Source organism: Pongo abelii, chromosome 16 (assembly GCF_028885655.2).
Source record: "Pongo abelii isolate AG06213 chromosome 16, NHGRI_mPonAbe1-v2.0_pri, whole genome shotgun sequence".
Lineage (NCBI taxonomy): Eukaryota > Metazoa > Chordata > Mammalia > Primates > Hominidae > Pongo > Pongo abelii.
The window spans coordinates 44,568,372-44,584,329 of record NC_072001.2 but is presented as its reverse complement, the minus strand read 5'-3'; the positions used below and the strand labels follow the sequence as shown (position 1 = coordinate 44,584,329).

The 15,958-nt window shown below is 43.3% G+C and overlaps 1 protein-coding gene across 19 annotated transcripts in view; it reads right to left on the bottom strand.

Moving 5' to 3' along the window:
- Nucleotides 1-15,958, bottom strand: part of MGA (MAX dimerization protein MGA) — a 159,336-nt gene that overhangs the window by 110,057 nt on the left and 33,321 nt on the right. For 11 of the 19 annotated variants that reach the window (XM_024232346.3, XM_054532617.2, XM_054532618.2 and 8 more), the window contains exon 1: nucleotides 658-802. The exons of 4 other annotated variants lie outside the window; for them this stretch is intronic. The gene's annotated coding sequence lies outside the window, so the exon portion shown is untranslated. Of the gene's footprint in view, nucleotides 1-124; nucleotides 803-15,958 lie in introns of those variants that run through there. 4 more of the 19 variants (XM_054532619.2, XM_054532611.2, XM_054532613.2 and 1 more) reach the window with 4 other exon arrangements.

Below are 15,958 nucleotides of genomic sequence, written 5' to 3'. Positions count from 1 at the left end.
CCTCATTTCTGCACTTACACACCACCGGTCCTTTGTTTACCAAGTCCCCACTCCTACAGCTCACTTCCTCGCCCTCCTTTATTAAACTTGACGTCCTGCCTCAAACAATTTGGCCGGAAATTACTTGTTAGAAAAGACGTTTGCACAGGTGTCAAAACGCTGCGCCAAGTTCCTCAGAAAAGCGACGCCAACACCGTTTCCCTTGGAGCTCTAGAACCACGAGACCTAGGCTCTAAACTCAAAAGCGCGTAAGCGTGGCTCTCGACCTAGAGCCCGGCGCCGGGCGAGAAGTCGTCACACGGACGGTACCACGCGGAGCGGCACCCCACACACGCGAGAGCAGGGCCGAGCCATGGGCGCTTCTCACCCCTCCCGCCTCGTGGCCGCTCTCTCTGGCGTCGATGTTCCCAGTTAGGTAGCTGAGCGACGCGGAAGTGAGACCGGGGACGCGCGCGAGGTGACATGCGCAGCCTCGCTCAGGGACCACAGGCGCGCGCCAAAGGCGGCCCCGCGCAAGGCCCGGCCTGGCGAGGGCGTGCGAAGCTCTCTCAGCGAAACGTTTCTCACGCCGTTCAAATACACAAGAGCTTCAAACTCTCGAAAAACTCCAATCGGGCCAGTACTAAGCGATGCCCTCCACCCAGGCCCGAGAGTTACCGTGCGGGGCGTGGCCGGCCTCACCCGGAGTCCTTCACATCCCGCTGGGGGCGGGTTATTCTGTTCGGTTCGCACACCGTGTGTCCGCTCCAGCTGAAGAGCCTGCGCGCGCGCACCGGACGTCCACGTCACCGCGCACGCGCTCCTACCCGCTCGGAGCCCGCCGCGCAGGCGCAAAAGGAGACGCGAGCAGCACCTCCCTGACCCCTCCCCCAACACCGGGAGTCCAAACGGCCGCAGAGCAGCAGCAAGACCCTTGGGACCCGCCCCCAGAGTGGAAGCCGCTGCCCTTCCGGGTCCCTGCAACCCAGAAAAGCCTACTGAAGCTTCTAGAATCAAGAAAGGCGAGGCAGGAGGGAGGCACCTAGATTCCTCAGGCTTGCACACGAAGCCTTCGTGGAAACTGTGAAACCAATGCCCGGCGGGCCTTTCTCAACTGTGCCTTTCACCCTTTCCCTAGGGCTCCTCGCCGGCCCCGCCCCGGCCGCGCCCAGCCCCACCCACACGGGGCTCCGCAGACCCCCAACCTCCACAAGCCCGTCAAATGAATCTGAGGTCTTCCTCCCCGGAGTACCTCCGGGGCTTGGACAGCTCCAGAGCACTGGGAAACCTTGAAGCAAAGACCTTGAGAGATGGATGGTCGAGTTTACAACATCCACAACCGAAGACGACTAGGAAAATGGGGAGGAGACCGACTCAGTGCGCAGTTGGAAAGCGAAGAGTTGCCACTAAATTGCTTGATATAAAGATGAAAGATATCTTGATAAAACAGGGAAACGATGCAGCAGTGTGTTATCTAAGCTTTAGTGCCTTGATCCTGTGCATTCAATTTTTGTTTCTTCAAGACATTTAAGCTATGAGGTGCAAAGAAAGTATTACTGAATATCTATTATGTGTCAGGCAGTTGCTGAAGTAAATCAATGGACAGTATTTCTCCTAACCTTCAAAAAGTAGTTATCTTTCTCCTTCTCTACTCCTTACCAGCTGTTCTTTCTTCTGTGCTCCTGACACCAGTAAAAAGGAAGCGTAGTTTCTTAAGAGGCAAAAAAGAAGTAGGGAGTAGGAGAGCAGATTTTGTGGTCAATGATCCAAAACTGCTTTCTTTCATAAGAATTAGCAAGCACTGAGAACCTACTACGTGACATGCTAGGTGACAATACAAAACACTATGAAGGAGAACGAGGAGACTAAGAGGAAGGAGTCAACAGAAGGAGGCTTATCCAACACTACTGATCTGACCTACTTTTTACTTAGGAAGGTCATATTTCTCTACACTTTGCTCTTCCTGAGGAGATATACAACAACATGGACAGAAACTGCTGGAATAGTCTGAACTAGAAAACGTGTAGGCTACTTTGGAGACTTCTGAAGGCATTCTGAAACCCCAAGTCAGGCACAGTCAGCAACAGCATTCAAGATCCTAGGCAAAATTGAAAAGTAACAGTTTAACACCTTCATCCTCTTCCCTGACCCCAAGAAACTCTTTCCTACAAGCTGCCCTGTCAGAATCTCCCACCTTACCAAGAATGCCTTCCTCTCAAGGATCTGAGATTTCCTCATAAAAATTTTCCATTTTCTGGGGAAGAAGTAAATTTATGTTGATTTAGCATTAAAACATATGATCACAAGGTGTGAATGACTGGTTAACAACCATGCATCCCCAAAGAGACAAGTTAACCCAAATGATCTCTCTAACTGGGGGATCTGTGAGGACAACTCGGGAAGAAGAGGAATGGAGATTCTCTTTTGGTACTCTTTCCCTACACCAGGCAAACATATAACTAAATACTAGATACTTAAAAAAACAACAACAAACAAAAAACGCTGAACTTTGAAGATTCAGTACTACATATCTCGGTGGGAGAGGAAAACTATCCATAGTTTTTCAAAGTAGAGTCTGCCTAACCTAGAGGGGTTGGGAGATGTCAAGAATCTGAGGGTCCTATGAGAACTTTTAAGTGTTTTTAGATGATATTCTAAAAATAATCATACCACCACACGCATTTCAGGGATCCAGTTTGGATTTACCATCATGCAGGTACCAAGTAACCACTTGTTTTTCTTTTTTATTTTTTGTTTGCTTTGAGTAACCACTTAAATGGTTACATTCAACTTTTAATGCAGTATTCTCATACTAAAGTTCTTGGTTGTATACTTTGGATAATGTAAAAAATTTCCTCCTTTAAAAGGCATCCATATATAACCCAAGGTTTAAGAATGCCAAGCTAACTGCTAAAGTGATGCTCCTAAGTTCCACCTTTTTCAGTTATCATAGCTCAACTTATTGGTCCAGCCTAACACAAAAGTCTTTGCCTTGATTTTCCTAGGCTGCACGTTCAAGTAGATTTTTCTGAATATTAAGGGGAAACAAACAAAAAACTAGAGAGAATGCATGCAATTAAATAGTCTGGCCTAGAATGTACACAGTTTTGATCCTAGATTGTTCTATAAACACATAGGCACTATCTCATTTACATGCACACCTTCCTATTCAGCAAATATCTGAGTGCCTACTATATGCTGAGGATAGGGGAAAGGCTGGCACCTCATGCACTTTTCAGATGTCTACAGCAGAACCCCAAAGATTGGCACAACTTAAGTAACAGAATCCACCAAGACAAACTTCCTCATCCAATCTATTCAGATCCAATCCTTTCAGTTCTGATTTCTAAAACATCCTCTGTCAACTGACAAAAAGAAAGACCTCACTCTTCAGATGAAACCACTACCATGAACAAACTCCTGGACTATGGCCTTGTTTAAAATAGCAATATAATAAAGAACATTCATAAAATAAGGGCTACATACAGACTGAGTTGCAAAAGATGCTTGTTTTTGTTTTGTTTTGTTTTTACAAAAAGTCCTCCGGCCAGGTGCGGTGGCTCAGGCCTGTAATCCTAGCACTTTGGGAGTCCGAGGCAGACAGATTGCCTAAGGTCAGGAGTTCGAGACCAGTCTGGCCAACATGGTGAAACCCCGTCTCTACTAAAAATATAAAAAAATTAGCCGGGCATGGTGGCGTGCGCCCATAATCCCAGCCACACGGGAGGCTAAGGCAAGGGAATTGCTTGAACCAGGGAGGTGGTGGTTGCAGTGAGCTGAGATCGCGCCACTGCACTCAAGCCTGAACGACAGAGCAAGACTCCATCTCAAAAAAAAAAAAAAAAAAAAGGTCCTTCACTAGCCAACCTGAAAATTCAGGTCCTAGGCAGAGGGTAAAAAGAGAATCATAGACAACTCTACTACAACTGAAACCAAGTAATGCTGAGGGGCAAAGTATGATTGCCTCCAATATCTGTAATGAAGGAATTAAGGAATTAAAAATTAAGGATTTAAGGAATTAAAAATGGCAAGATATCTGCCTTCAAGGAGCTAATAATATACCCAAAGAAGAACTTTTAAGACTTTCTGGGCTGGACGTAGTGGTTCATGCCTGTAATCCCAGCACTTTGGGAGGCAGAGGCAGAAGGCAGGTGGATCGCACGAACCCAGGAGTTCAAAACCAGCCTGGACAACATGTTGAGAACCCATCTCTGCAAAATATTAAAAAATTAGCCAAGTGTGGTGGTGCCTGCAGTCCCAGCTACTCAGGAGGCTGAAGTGAGAGAACTGCTTGACCACAGGAGGTCGAGGCTACAGTGAGCTGTGATTGTGCCACTGCACTCCAGTCTGGGCAACAAAGTGAGACCTACCCCCCAACCCTGTCTCTTAAAGAAAGAAAAGAGTTTCTTAATCAGCGTAGTAATATGATTAAAAGCATGTTTTAGAAAATGCTAAGAGAAGGGAGGATGAAAAGAAGGACAGAAATATTATAGAATATAATCAACATTCATTAAGAAACACCCACTGGCTCATGCCTGTAATCCCAGAACTTTGGGAGGCTGAGGTGGGATGGACTGTTTGAGCTCAGGAGTTCGAGAGCAGCCTGGGCAACATGGCAAGACCCTGTCTCTACCAAAAATACAAAAAAAAATAAAAATAAAAATAAATAGCTGGGCCTGGTGGTGTGCATCTGCGGTCCCAGCTACTCAGGAGGGTGAGGTGGGAGGATTGTTTAAGCCCAGGGGGCAGAGGTTGCAGTGAGTCAAGATCGTGCCACTGCACTCCAGCCTGGGTGTCAGAGTGAGAGAGAGAGAGAAGAGAGGAGAGGGAGAGAGAGAAAGAAACACCATTCCTCCTTGCTGCCCCACATCTCAAGCCCACATAACCACGTTCCTCACCCTTGCCTAAGAAGATTGCCCTAGATGCCTCCAGCCTAACTCTAGTCACCCTTCATACTTAAGTTTAAATGTATTTTCTTCAAGACACTTGCCCTAACCCCCATGATCAGGTAAGGTCTTCCAGTTATATGCTCTCATAGTACCCTGTATTTCTTTACGGCATTTACCACAACTGTGTTAATTATTTTTAAAACCACGTATTAATGTGTCGTCCACATTAGACCATTAGCTCCACTCTATTCCAGTGCCGATCACAATGCCTGGAATAGGGTGGACACATATTTGTTGAATAAATAAATAGAAAACCACAGATCCTCATTTTTTAGGCAAGTCTAAATATCAAATATTGATTCAGTGTCCAACAATGTGAGGTTTGGAAAACAGGGTCGTAATACATACTGAAGTTATATTACACAGTTATATCCCCAGCTTTGGCAAACATTTCCCAAAGGGGTAGAGTTGTGATTTTAAAAAACTAGCACCCAGTGACTCTTATCCCAAATTATTTATCTTTAGGGGAATGGATAAATGGTTGACAGGGCAGATACTTGAGGAGATACAAATATTTTTCTAGGAAAGTCTTATTGACTGCCCATTGACTGGATACAGTCTGCCCTCTGTATCTGTGGGTTCCACATCTACAGATTAAACCAATCGTGGATCAAAAATATGTGGAAAAAATAAAACAAATGACAATACAACAAAATAAAAAAAAGTATAACTATTTACAAAGCATTTAAATTATACTAGGTATTGTAAGTAAAGATGATTTAAAGTATACGGGAAAAGCCAGACACGGTGGCTCACGCCTGTAATCTCAACACTTTGGGAGGCCGAGGTGGGAGGATCACTTGAGGTCAGGAGTTCGCGATCAGCCTTGCCAACACAGCAAGGCTCCACTAAAAATACAAAAATTAGCCAGGCATGGTGGCACATGCCTGTAATCCCAGCTACTTGGGAGGCCGAGGCACAAGAATTGCTTGAACTCAGGAGGCAGAGGTTGCAGTGAGCTGACATCCTGCCACTGCACTCCAGCCTGGGTGAAAGAGCAAGACTCTGTCTCAAAAAAAAAAAAAAAAAAGTAAATTAAAATAATAAAGCATATGGGAGGATGTACATGGGTTACATGCAAATACCATGCCATTTTATAGAAGAGACTTGAGCATCTGAGGATTTGGGTATCCTGCGGGGGGGATCTTGGAACCAATCCCCCACAGATACCGAGGGACAACTGTATTACCTAGAAAATCAACAAAAACAAACAGATCCTTAGAATAAATTGGAAAAAATGTTATGACACCATCTGGCAATAGAAGCAACAAGCTGTAATGGAGACTACCATCTGTTATATATTCATCTACAAGAAAAAATAGCAAATATATTAAAGAAAGGACACTTTAGTAACAGTGAATTTGTTTTACTAAATTCTAAAGGGAAAATGTCAGTCAGGCACAGTGGCTCGGGCCTGTAATCCCAGTACTTTGGGAGGAGGAGGTGAAAGGAACGCTTGAGCCCAAGAGTTTGAGACCAGCCTGGATAACATAGTGAGACTCCATCTTTATTTAAAAGATGGCACAGTGGCTCATGCCTGTAATCTCAGCACTTTGGAATTAGGCAAAAATCAAGAAGAAGCCTATGAGAGAAAAATATACTGGAAAATTGTTTACAAATGCATATGAAAGAAGCCATCCTTCCTTTACATGAAGGGCAATACTGCCTCAGGGAAAAGAGCTATGGTGATCAATGCAGGAATTCCCCAACTATTGGACATCACAGACCAGCAAGATATCCCAAAAAAGTATTTAGAGGACCATCATAGACCATCATAAAGTGAACAAAATTTATCTTACAAAACATCCATCATCTATTATTACTATGATTTTTTTTTAAAAAAAGATCATTTTCAGATTAAAAACCACTAGAAAGAACATCTCCTTATAATAGTCTTTTTAATACACTTAGATAGATGAAAAATTCACTACATTGTCCTTATTCTGTGATATACCACTGAAAACTTCTTTGCAGACAGGTATTTAGAAATAACTGATCAGCCGTACAAGCAGCCTCCCTAGATAGCTAAGATTTGATGTTCATAGAAAAAAATATATACAACAGGACTGTGATGGAGTACAAGTCACTTTGCCAAGAAGTCAAGAGTCAGCTTCTCCTCATCAGTAACAATACAGAAGAAGAGGATATTAGCCAAGAGACATCTCAGTCGAGACCAAAGGACAGCCACAAGATTAAGAAGCTACTTTGGGAATCAGGGTGGAGGAGACACTGAAAACAGGAAATCCTTTATAGTGGGGCAAGATCCTGGAACTTTGGTAACGGTACAGAACAGTGTAGTGAAACCAAGGTCAGACAGACCCACCCAATCACCACATAACTAGGAAAAACTGTGGAACACATGGTGGCAAAGGCAAACTAAGTTACACTTAGTTTAAACTAGGCTCCAGGCATATCACATATATGAGGAAAAAAGGTGGGGGAAACTTGTTTTATTTGAAAAGTAAACCAAATGGGATTTTTTTTCTTTTTTTTTTTTTTTAAGAGACGGGGTCTCACTCTGTCTCCCAGGCTGGATGGAGTACAGTGGTATGATCACGGCTCACTGCAGCTTGAACCTCCTGGGCTCAAGTGATGCTCCTTCCTCAGCCTCCTGAGTAGCTGGGATTATAGGCCACGCCACCACAACTGGCTAATATATATATATTTTTTAACATAGAGATGGGGTCTTGCTAGGTCGGATTTTAAATATTACTTCAAAATATTTTATAATCTTGACCTTTACTAAAATTGTTAGCTGTGATCTAACCACTGGAAGGCAGGGAACACCTATTTTTTGTGTGGGTTTTTTTGTTTGTTTGTTTTTTGGTTTTTGGGTTTTTTTGAGATGGAGTCTCGCTCTGTCACCCAGGCTGGAGTGCAATGGCATGATCTTGGCTCACTGCAACCTTGGCCTCCCGGGTTCAAGCAATTCTCCTGCCTCAGTCTCTCCAGTAGCTGGGATTACAGGCGCCCACCACCAAACCCTGCTAATTTTTTTGTATATTTAGTAGAGATGGGGTTTAACCATCTTGGCCAGGCTGGTCTCGAACTCCTGACCTCAGGTGAACCACCTGTCTCGGCCTCCCAAAGTGCTGGGATTACAGGCGTGAGCCACCACGCCCAGCTACACCTGTTTAAAAAAGAGGAAAAAGCTGTATGGAAATAGAGAACATAAAGATTATTCAAGCAACTTGAATGTGGTGCAAATTATATGTATATAGATTATAAGTTGTAGCGATTATATAGAGGCAGTATTTTTCATCTCATGATTAGTTCCACTCTACATTCTTGAGGTTCTCTATCCTTATTAGCATAAGTAAATAAGGCTACAATGAGTTAAATGAATATTTATTATGCATCAACTATGTGCTAAGCCCTAAAACTGGGGAAAATGAATAAATAAAAACAAGTCCCCTGGGGAAAATGAATAAATAAAAACAAATCCCCTCAAAAAGCTCAAGCTCTGATTGAAAAGACAGAATAATCATATTGAAAAACTGTAGTTGGTAGTGTAGAAAAACCTCTGGAACACTATAGAAACATACAAAACCTACAAAGGGTATAAAGTCCCAGCACTTTGGTAGGCCAAGACAGGAGGATCACTTGAGGCCAGAAGCTAGAGACCAGCCTGGCAACATAGTGAGACCCCGTCTCCAAAAAAAAAAAAAAAAAAAAAAAAATTTAATTAGCTGAGTGTGGTGGCGCATGCCTGTAGTCCTAGCTACTCAGAGGCTGAGGTGGGAGGATCATTTGAGCCCAGAAGTTTGAAGCTTCAGTGAACTATGACTGCACCACTACACTCTAGCCTAGGCATCAGAGCGAAAGGAGGGGAAAGGAGAGGGGAGAGGGGAGAAGGGAGAGGGAAGAGGAGAGAAGGGAGAGGAGAGAAGGGAGAGGGGAGGGGAGGGGAGGAAATACGAGGGGAAAGAGGAGGCCAGGCACTGTGGCTCATGCCTGTAATCCCAGCACTTTGGGAGGCTGAGGCGGGTGGATCACGAGCTCAGGAGATCGAGACCATCCTGGCTAACACACGAAACCCCATCTCTACTAAAAATACAAAAAAAAAAAAAAATTAGCCGGGCGTGGTGGCAGACGCCTGTAGTCCCAGCTACTCAGGAGGCTGAGGCAGGAGAATGGCGTGAACCCAGGAGGAGGAGCTTGCAGTGAGCCAACATTGCACCACTGCACTCCAGTCTGGCTGACAGAGCGAGAGACTCCGTCTCAAAAAAAAAAAAAAAAAGGTGGGGGGGAAGAGGAGAGGAGAGGGGGGTGGGGGAGGAAGGAGTGGAGAAGCAAAAGAGAGGGGAGTGGGAGAGGGGAGCAGAGAGAAGAGGGGAGAGAAGAGGGGAAAAGAGGGGAGAGGAGGGGGGAGGGGAGAGGAGGGGGGAGGGGAGAGGAGAAGGGAAAGGAAGAGGAGGGGCAGAGGAGAGAAGAGGGGGAGGGGAGAGGAGGAGGGGAAAGGAGAGGGGGAGGGGAGAAGGGGAAGGGAGAAGACAGGGGAAAGGGGGAAGGGGGAGGAGGGGGGAAGGGGGAGGAGAGGGGAAAGGAGAGAAGAGGGGAGAGGAAAGGGGAAAAGGGAAAGGAAGGAGGAAAGGAGAGGAGAAGAGAAGAAAGGAGAGGGAAGGGAAAGGAAGGGGAAGAGGGACAGGGAAGGAAGGGGAAAGGGAAGAAAAAAGAAAAGAAAGGGGACTTTACAAAGACGAGACACTTCAGCTGACTCTTGAAGGAGAAATAAAATTAGAGAGAAAGTGGAGGAAGACATTGCAATCAGTGGCTATGTAGTCAATGAACTATAATAAATTATCCAGAATTTGGAGATAGGGCTGCCTTTATAAGAGTAAAACACTGAAGATCAAAACAAGAGACAAAATTAAAACCAAGTAAGATCAGTAAACTTATAAGTACTATGGTCTGAATCTGTCCCCAGAAAGTTCCTGCATTGGAAACTTAATTTCTAACACAACAGTTGGGAGGTGGGGCCTAGTAAGGAGTGACTGGGTCATGAGGTCAGGGCCCTCATGAATGGATTAATGTTGCTATCACAGGAGTGGGTTAGTTTTCTCAAGAGTGGGTTGTTATAAAGTGAGTCCTGCCCCTGGTGTCCCCCTCTATCTCACATGCTCCCTTCTGCCTTCCACCATATGATGACCCTCATCAGATCCCAGTGCCATACTCTTGGACTTCCCAGCCTCCAGAACTGTGAGCCAAATAAACCTCTATTGTTTATAAACTACCCACTCTGTGGTATCCTGTTATAGCAGAAGAAAATGAACTAAGACCAGATGAAAATAACCTAGGTTACTTGGAAATGGGCTTCTATATTTGGAAAATATTTATCTAATCTACAAGTCCATGATGTTCATGATATATATTCACTCTTTTGAACATTTAGATCCCTACTCTGCACTATCAAATATTTATAAGAGGTATACAAAAGAAAAACTATAGGGCTAGGTACAGTGGCTCACGCCTGTAATCTCAGCACTTTTGGAGGCTAAGAGAAGCAGATCACTTGAGGTCAGGAGTTTGAGACCAGCCTGGCCAACATGGTGAAACCCCATCTCTACTAAAAATACAAAAGTTGGCCAGGCATGGTGGTGCACGCCTGTAATTCCATTTACTCGGGAGGCTGAGACAGATGAATTGCTTGAACCAGGGAGGTGGAGGTTGCAGTGAGCCAAGATCGCACCACTGCACTCCAGCCAGGGTGATGGAATGAGACTGTCTCAAAAAAAAATTAAAATTAAGAAAAACTATAGAAGCATAGTGGTAGGAGAAACTGACACTGAGGTATCAAGTAAGGCTTAGTGTTAAAGAATGTCTAGAAGTTGACAAAGCACACAAGGGAAGGAAGGGCATTCTGAGAAGAACAGCTTATGCAAAGGCACATGACAAAAAAGAATAGAGTATTCATTAATTCCTCAAGTCAAACATTTATTGAGCACTTACCATGTACATATCCTGGAACACAAAGACATGATTCCTACCCTCAAAAGCTTACAATCATCAGACAACTATTATCAGATAACCAATACTCAATGATGACAACAAAGAATAAAGAAAGCTACTGGCTGTCTGCCTGGGGTGTAATGGAAGTATAAACAAAAAGCAACTAAATTATACTGAGGGATCATAGAATAATTCTCATAGGAAGTAAAGAATTACTTTGGTTACTGGTTAACGTGGTGTGGAAGGCTGGGCGCGGTGGCTCATGCCTGTAATCTCAGCACTTTAGGAGGCCGAGGCAGGCGGATCACCTGAGGTCAGGAGTTCAACACCAGCCTGGCCAACATGGCGAAACCCCGTCTCTACTAAAAATAAAAAAATTAGCCAGGTGTGGTGGTGGGTGCTTGTAATCCCAGCTACTCAGGAGGCTGAGGCAGGAGAATCACTTGAACCTGGGAGGCAGAGGTTGCAGTGAGCTGAAATCGCACCATTGCGCTCCAGCCTGGGAGACAGAGCGAGACTCCAGCTCAATAAACAAACAAACAAACAAACAAGATGGTGTGGAAGATGACAATAAGACTAGAACCCAGTAAGACTTTTCTCCACATCCATCTACATATCCTCCTCTCCCTTCCTTCTACATCAAGTCAATCATCAAATCTTCCTGTTGATTCTACATCACTGACCTTCCTGACCATGATACGCTGTCAAAACACCATATATCTGTTCTTCCTAGAACTTACACAGGTCTATTTTTTATATTTATTTGTATAATTGTCTTTTCTCTCCTGTTCATCCCATCCCTACAAATTATAGACTATATGTCCTTTTTTTTTTTTTTTTTTTTTTGAGACAGAGTCTCACTCTGTCGTCCAGACTGGAGTGCAGTGGCATGATCTCAGCTCACTTGCAACCTCTGCCACCCAGGTTCAAGCGATTCTCTGCCTCAGCTTCCCGAATAGCTGGGATTACAGGTTCCTGCCACCATGACCAGCTAATTTTTGTATTTTTAGTAGAGACGAGGTTTCACCATCTTGGCCAGGCTGGTCTTGAACTCCTGACCTCATGATCCACCCGCCTCAGCCTCCCAAAGTGCTAGGATTACAGGTGTGAGCCACTGTGCCCACCCTATATGTCCTTTTTAACCTCTACATTGTACCCTAAGATTCTATCAACAGTACCTTGCACATAGAAGCACTCAATTTAAAACATTTTGAACCCACACACTTCATTCCACCTCCATGCATCACCCTAGTCCAAACCACCAGCAGCTCTTACTCAGACTACTGCAATAGACTTTTCTTTTTTTCTCTCTCTCTAGGCACTCATTCTGGCTCTCCTCTAATCCATTCTCCACACAGTATCAAGGGACCCTTTCTAAACATAAATCAGTTCATGCCATTTCTGCCATTTTTAACCTTCCATTAGCTTCCCATTTCATTTAGAATAAATCTAACCTCCTTAGTATGGCCTACAGATCTCTGCGTTCACATCATTCTCCCCATAACACATCATACTCCAGGCACAATGACCTTCTATTTCTCAAATGCTCCAAACACTTTCTCAGAGAAGGGCTCTTACACTGCCATTTCCATTTGCCTGAAACGCTTTGCTTCCAGTCCCCACAAACCTTCACCTGGGTAACACCTATACATCCTACCAGTTTGTCTAAATATCACTTCCTTAGCAATGCTATCCCTACTCCCTAATTTAAATTCTCTCTTAAAGTACCCTGTTCTATTCCTTCATAGTACTTATCAAAATGTATATTTACTTATGATTATTCAATGTCTCCTCCATGAATAACAGCTAACATATACACAGCATTTGCCATATATTAACTCATTTAATCCTAATAACCAGTGAAGCAGGCTGATGATAAAACTAAAAGGTTAAGTTAAAGGTTAAACAGAGAGGTTAAGTAATTTGTTCAAGGTCACAAAGCAGTAAGGAGTCAAAACTTGAACCCAGATACTCTGGCTCCAAAGTTCACACTTTTAATCACTATGCTATAGAGTAAGCTTTGAGAGAACTGAATAACCATGTCTATTTTGTGCATCACTGCATATTCAGGTCAGGTGCCAGATACGAAGTAAGCATTCACATATTTGCAGAAGGAATTTGTTAGTAAATAATTAAGAGGCAAATAATTATATTTAGAGGCATTAGGGAGAGGAATAAGAATAAAATGGGTTACAGGCAACGATGATAGTGTCGATTTTGGACAAACTGAATTAAAGGCAGCTCAGGAACATCTTAATATCTGCTTAATTAGAATACCACAGGGAACTCATGGAGGGGCTGAAAGAGGTCCAGGAACACCCTAGAACAGTATGCAAAATTTAGTATGCGGTGTACTTTTCTGGGGAGAGAGATATACCTTAATCAGATTATTAAGGGAGTATGTAATCCCCCAAAATATTTAGGAACCATTGATCTAAGTGGAAATGTCCAGTAGACACTGGAGATAAAAAAGGTGAACCTTAGCTAAATACAAAGATTTGGGAAGTAACTAAAGCCAGGGGTTTGAAAAAGTTAGCCCAAAAATGTAGAGTAAAATATTTCAGAGGGTTATGGTCAGAATAGACATTTAGAGGACAGGTGGTAGAAAAAGGAAGAGAAGAGTAGTCACAGAAATAAGAGAAAAATAGATGAGAGTAGAATTACAGAAGCTAAGGAGGGAGAATGTCTTAAAGAACAAGGAAGTGGCAGGGCCTCATAACCAAGGAGTCAAGGATTTAACAACAGAAAAATGTATTCCAGGAACTACACAGTTTCATAAGTGGAGTAGTACAACAGAATATTCACATATGCGAGGAGAGGAAGTAAATGAATATCAGGGTCTAGTGCTCAGGACAGAGAATCATACTGAAGAAATAGATTGGAAAATCAATGTATTTCAAACTATAAATGTGAGTGCAATTATTCAGGTAGCACATAGAGAAGTGGGGCTCTGATCTAGAATCTACGAATGAGCTTGCAGGCAGATGTCCTGTGAAACTCCTAAAATTATAAGCAGAAGTTTGTGTAAGGTAGATACAAGCAATTTTTGACAAAGGGTCCATAAATTTTATCAATTTTCTGAGGGATGTATGACCCAACAAAAGGTAAAGACCCATAGAAGCTGAATGAGAAAAGAGAGCCAAGCTAGAAAATAGCCCTGGAGCACATCAACATATAAAAGAAACCTGAAGCTTATCCAATGGAAATAACAAATCTGAAGAAGTAAGTTGTACATGGAAGAGAGGCAGTCTTCATGGATTTCAGACATTTTTTACTTGACATCATATATGCTTTATAAATATTTCTCTAACTTTTCTGACTGTGACAGTAAAAACTACATTGCTAACCAGTGTACACATACAGGTTACAGAAATAATTTTCCAGTAACCTGCAATGACACCAATACAGGTCCCCATAAACTTACAGTGGGGTGATATCTCAATTAACCCATCACAATTGAAAATATCATTAAGTCGAAAAACGCATTTTTTCCGGGGGGCGGGGGGTGACAGAGTCTGGTTCTGTTTCCCAGGCTGGAGTGCAGTGGCATGATCTTGGCTCACTGCAACCTCCACCTCCCAGGTTCAAGCAATTCTCCCTCCAGTGGCTCATGCCTGTAATCCCAGAACTTTGGGAGGCCAAGGTGGGCAGATCACTTGAGGCCAGGAGTTTGGGACCAACCTGGCCAACATGGCAGAACCCCCCCCCACCCCCAACTAGAAATACAAAAATTAGCCAGGCATGGTGGTGCACGCCTGTTATCCCAGCTACTGGGGAGGCTGAGGCATGAGAATCACTTGAACTCAGGAGGCAGAGATTGCAGTGAGCCGAGATCATGCCATTGCACTCCAGCCTGGGTGATAGAGCAAGACTCCATCTCCAAAAAAAAGAAAAATAGAAAAAAATTAATAAATATTAATAAATAAAATAAAATGGAATATCTCCTCACAGCTAAATTTCTTCACAAAAATAAAAACTACAAATGAGGACGCAACAAAAGTAAGCTTCTGAATATCACCTCTATTAGCCAAGCAAGGAAAGTCACTTAGCAATGGTTAGTTAACTAAATCACATCTGACTATAGCTGCCAAAGAATTGTATATCCAGAGAAAATAAACTTTTTCAGTTTATTTTCTGAAGCAGTGATTGAGCTTAGCAGAGGGAAATTTTTACCGCAATTTTTTTTTTTTTTTTTTTTGACAGAGTCTTGCTCTGTCACCCAGGCTGGAGTGCAGTGGCACAATCTTGGCTCACTGCAGCTTCTACCTCCCAGGTTCAAGCAATTCTCCTGCCTCAGCCTCCTGAGTAGCTGGGATTACAGGCATACGCCACCAAACCCAGCTAATTTTTTGTATTTTTAGTAGAGACGGTGTTTCACCGTGCTAGCCAGGATGACCTCGATCTGCTGACCTCATGATCTGCCCGTCTCGGCCTCCCAAAGTGCTGGGATTACAAGCGTGAGCCACCGTGCCCGGCCTACCGCAATTTTTTAAATTCAGGGTGAGCTGAAATTTTTCTGAATGAGACCACCCATACCCACTATTAATTGAACACTGAATGGCTTTGGAAATTAGCTTTTCTGACAGACTTCATCATGTGTCTCAATGAATTCAACCTAGTCAAATAACAAAACAGTGATTATATGCAGAACTTATGCTGCCACAAAGTCATTTCAATAAAAACTAACATTGTTTGAACCACAAGTATTGTCAAAGTACATACACCTCCTGTGTTGTCCAGAATTAAAACAGTATGAGAGATGTCCATTCCCATACAAAGTTGTAGTGAATATATCTTCCAAGTTCAGCATTTTATACTTCCAGCAGCATTTTTCAGAACTTGGTGCAAATGAAAAGGGAATTTCTCCATTTCAAAATCTATTTACTTGTGCAATTGAGGAGCTTCCACCTAGCCTTAAATTTAAAGTGATTAATCTTCAACTAATGTTTTAAAACTCAAAGAATCTAACAAGTCTTTTTTTTTTTTTTTTTTTTTTTTCCAGACAGAGTCTCACTCTGTTGCCCAGGCTGGAGTGCAGTGGCACAATCTCAGCTCACTGCAACCTCCACCTCCCAGGTTCA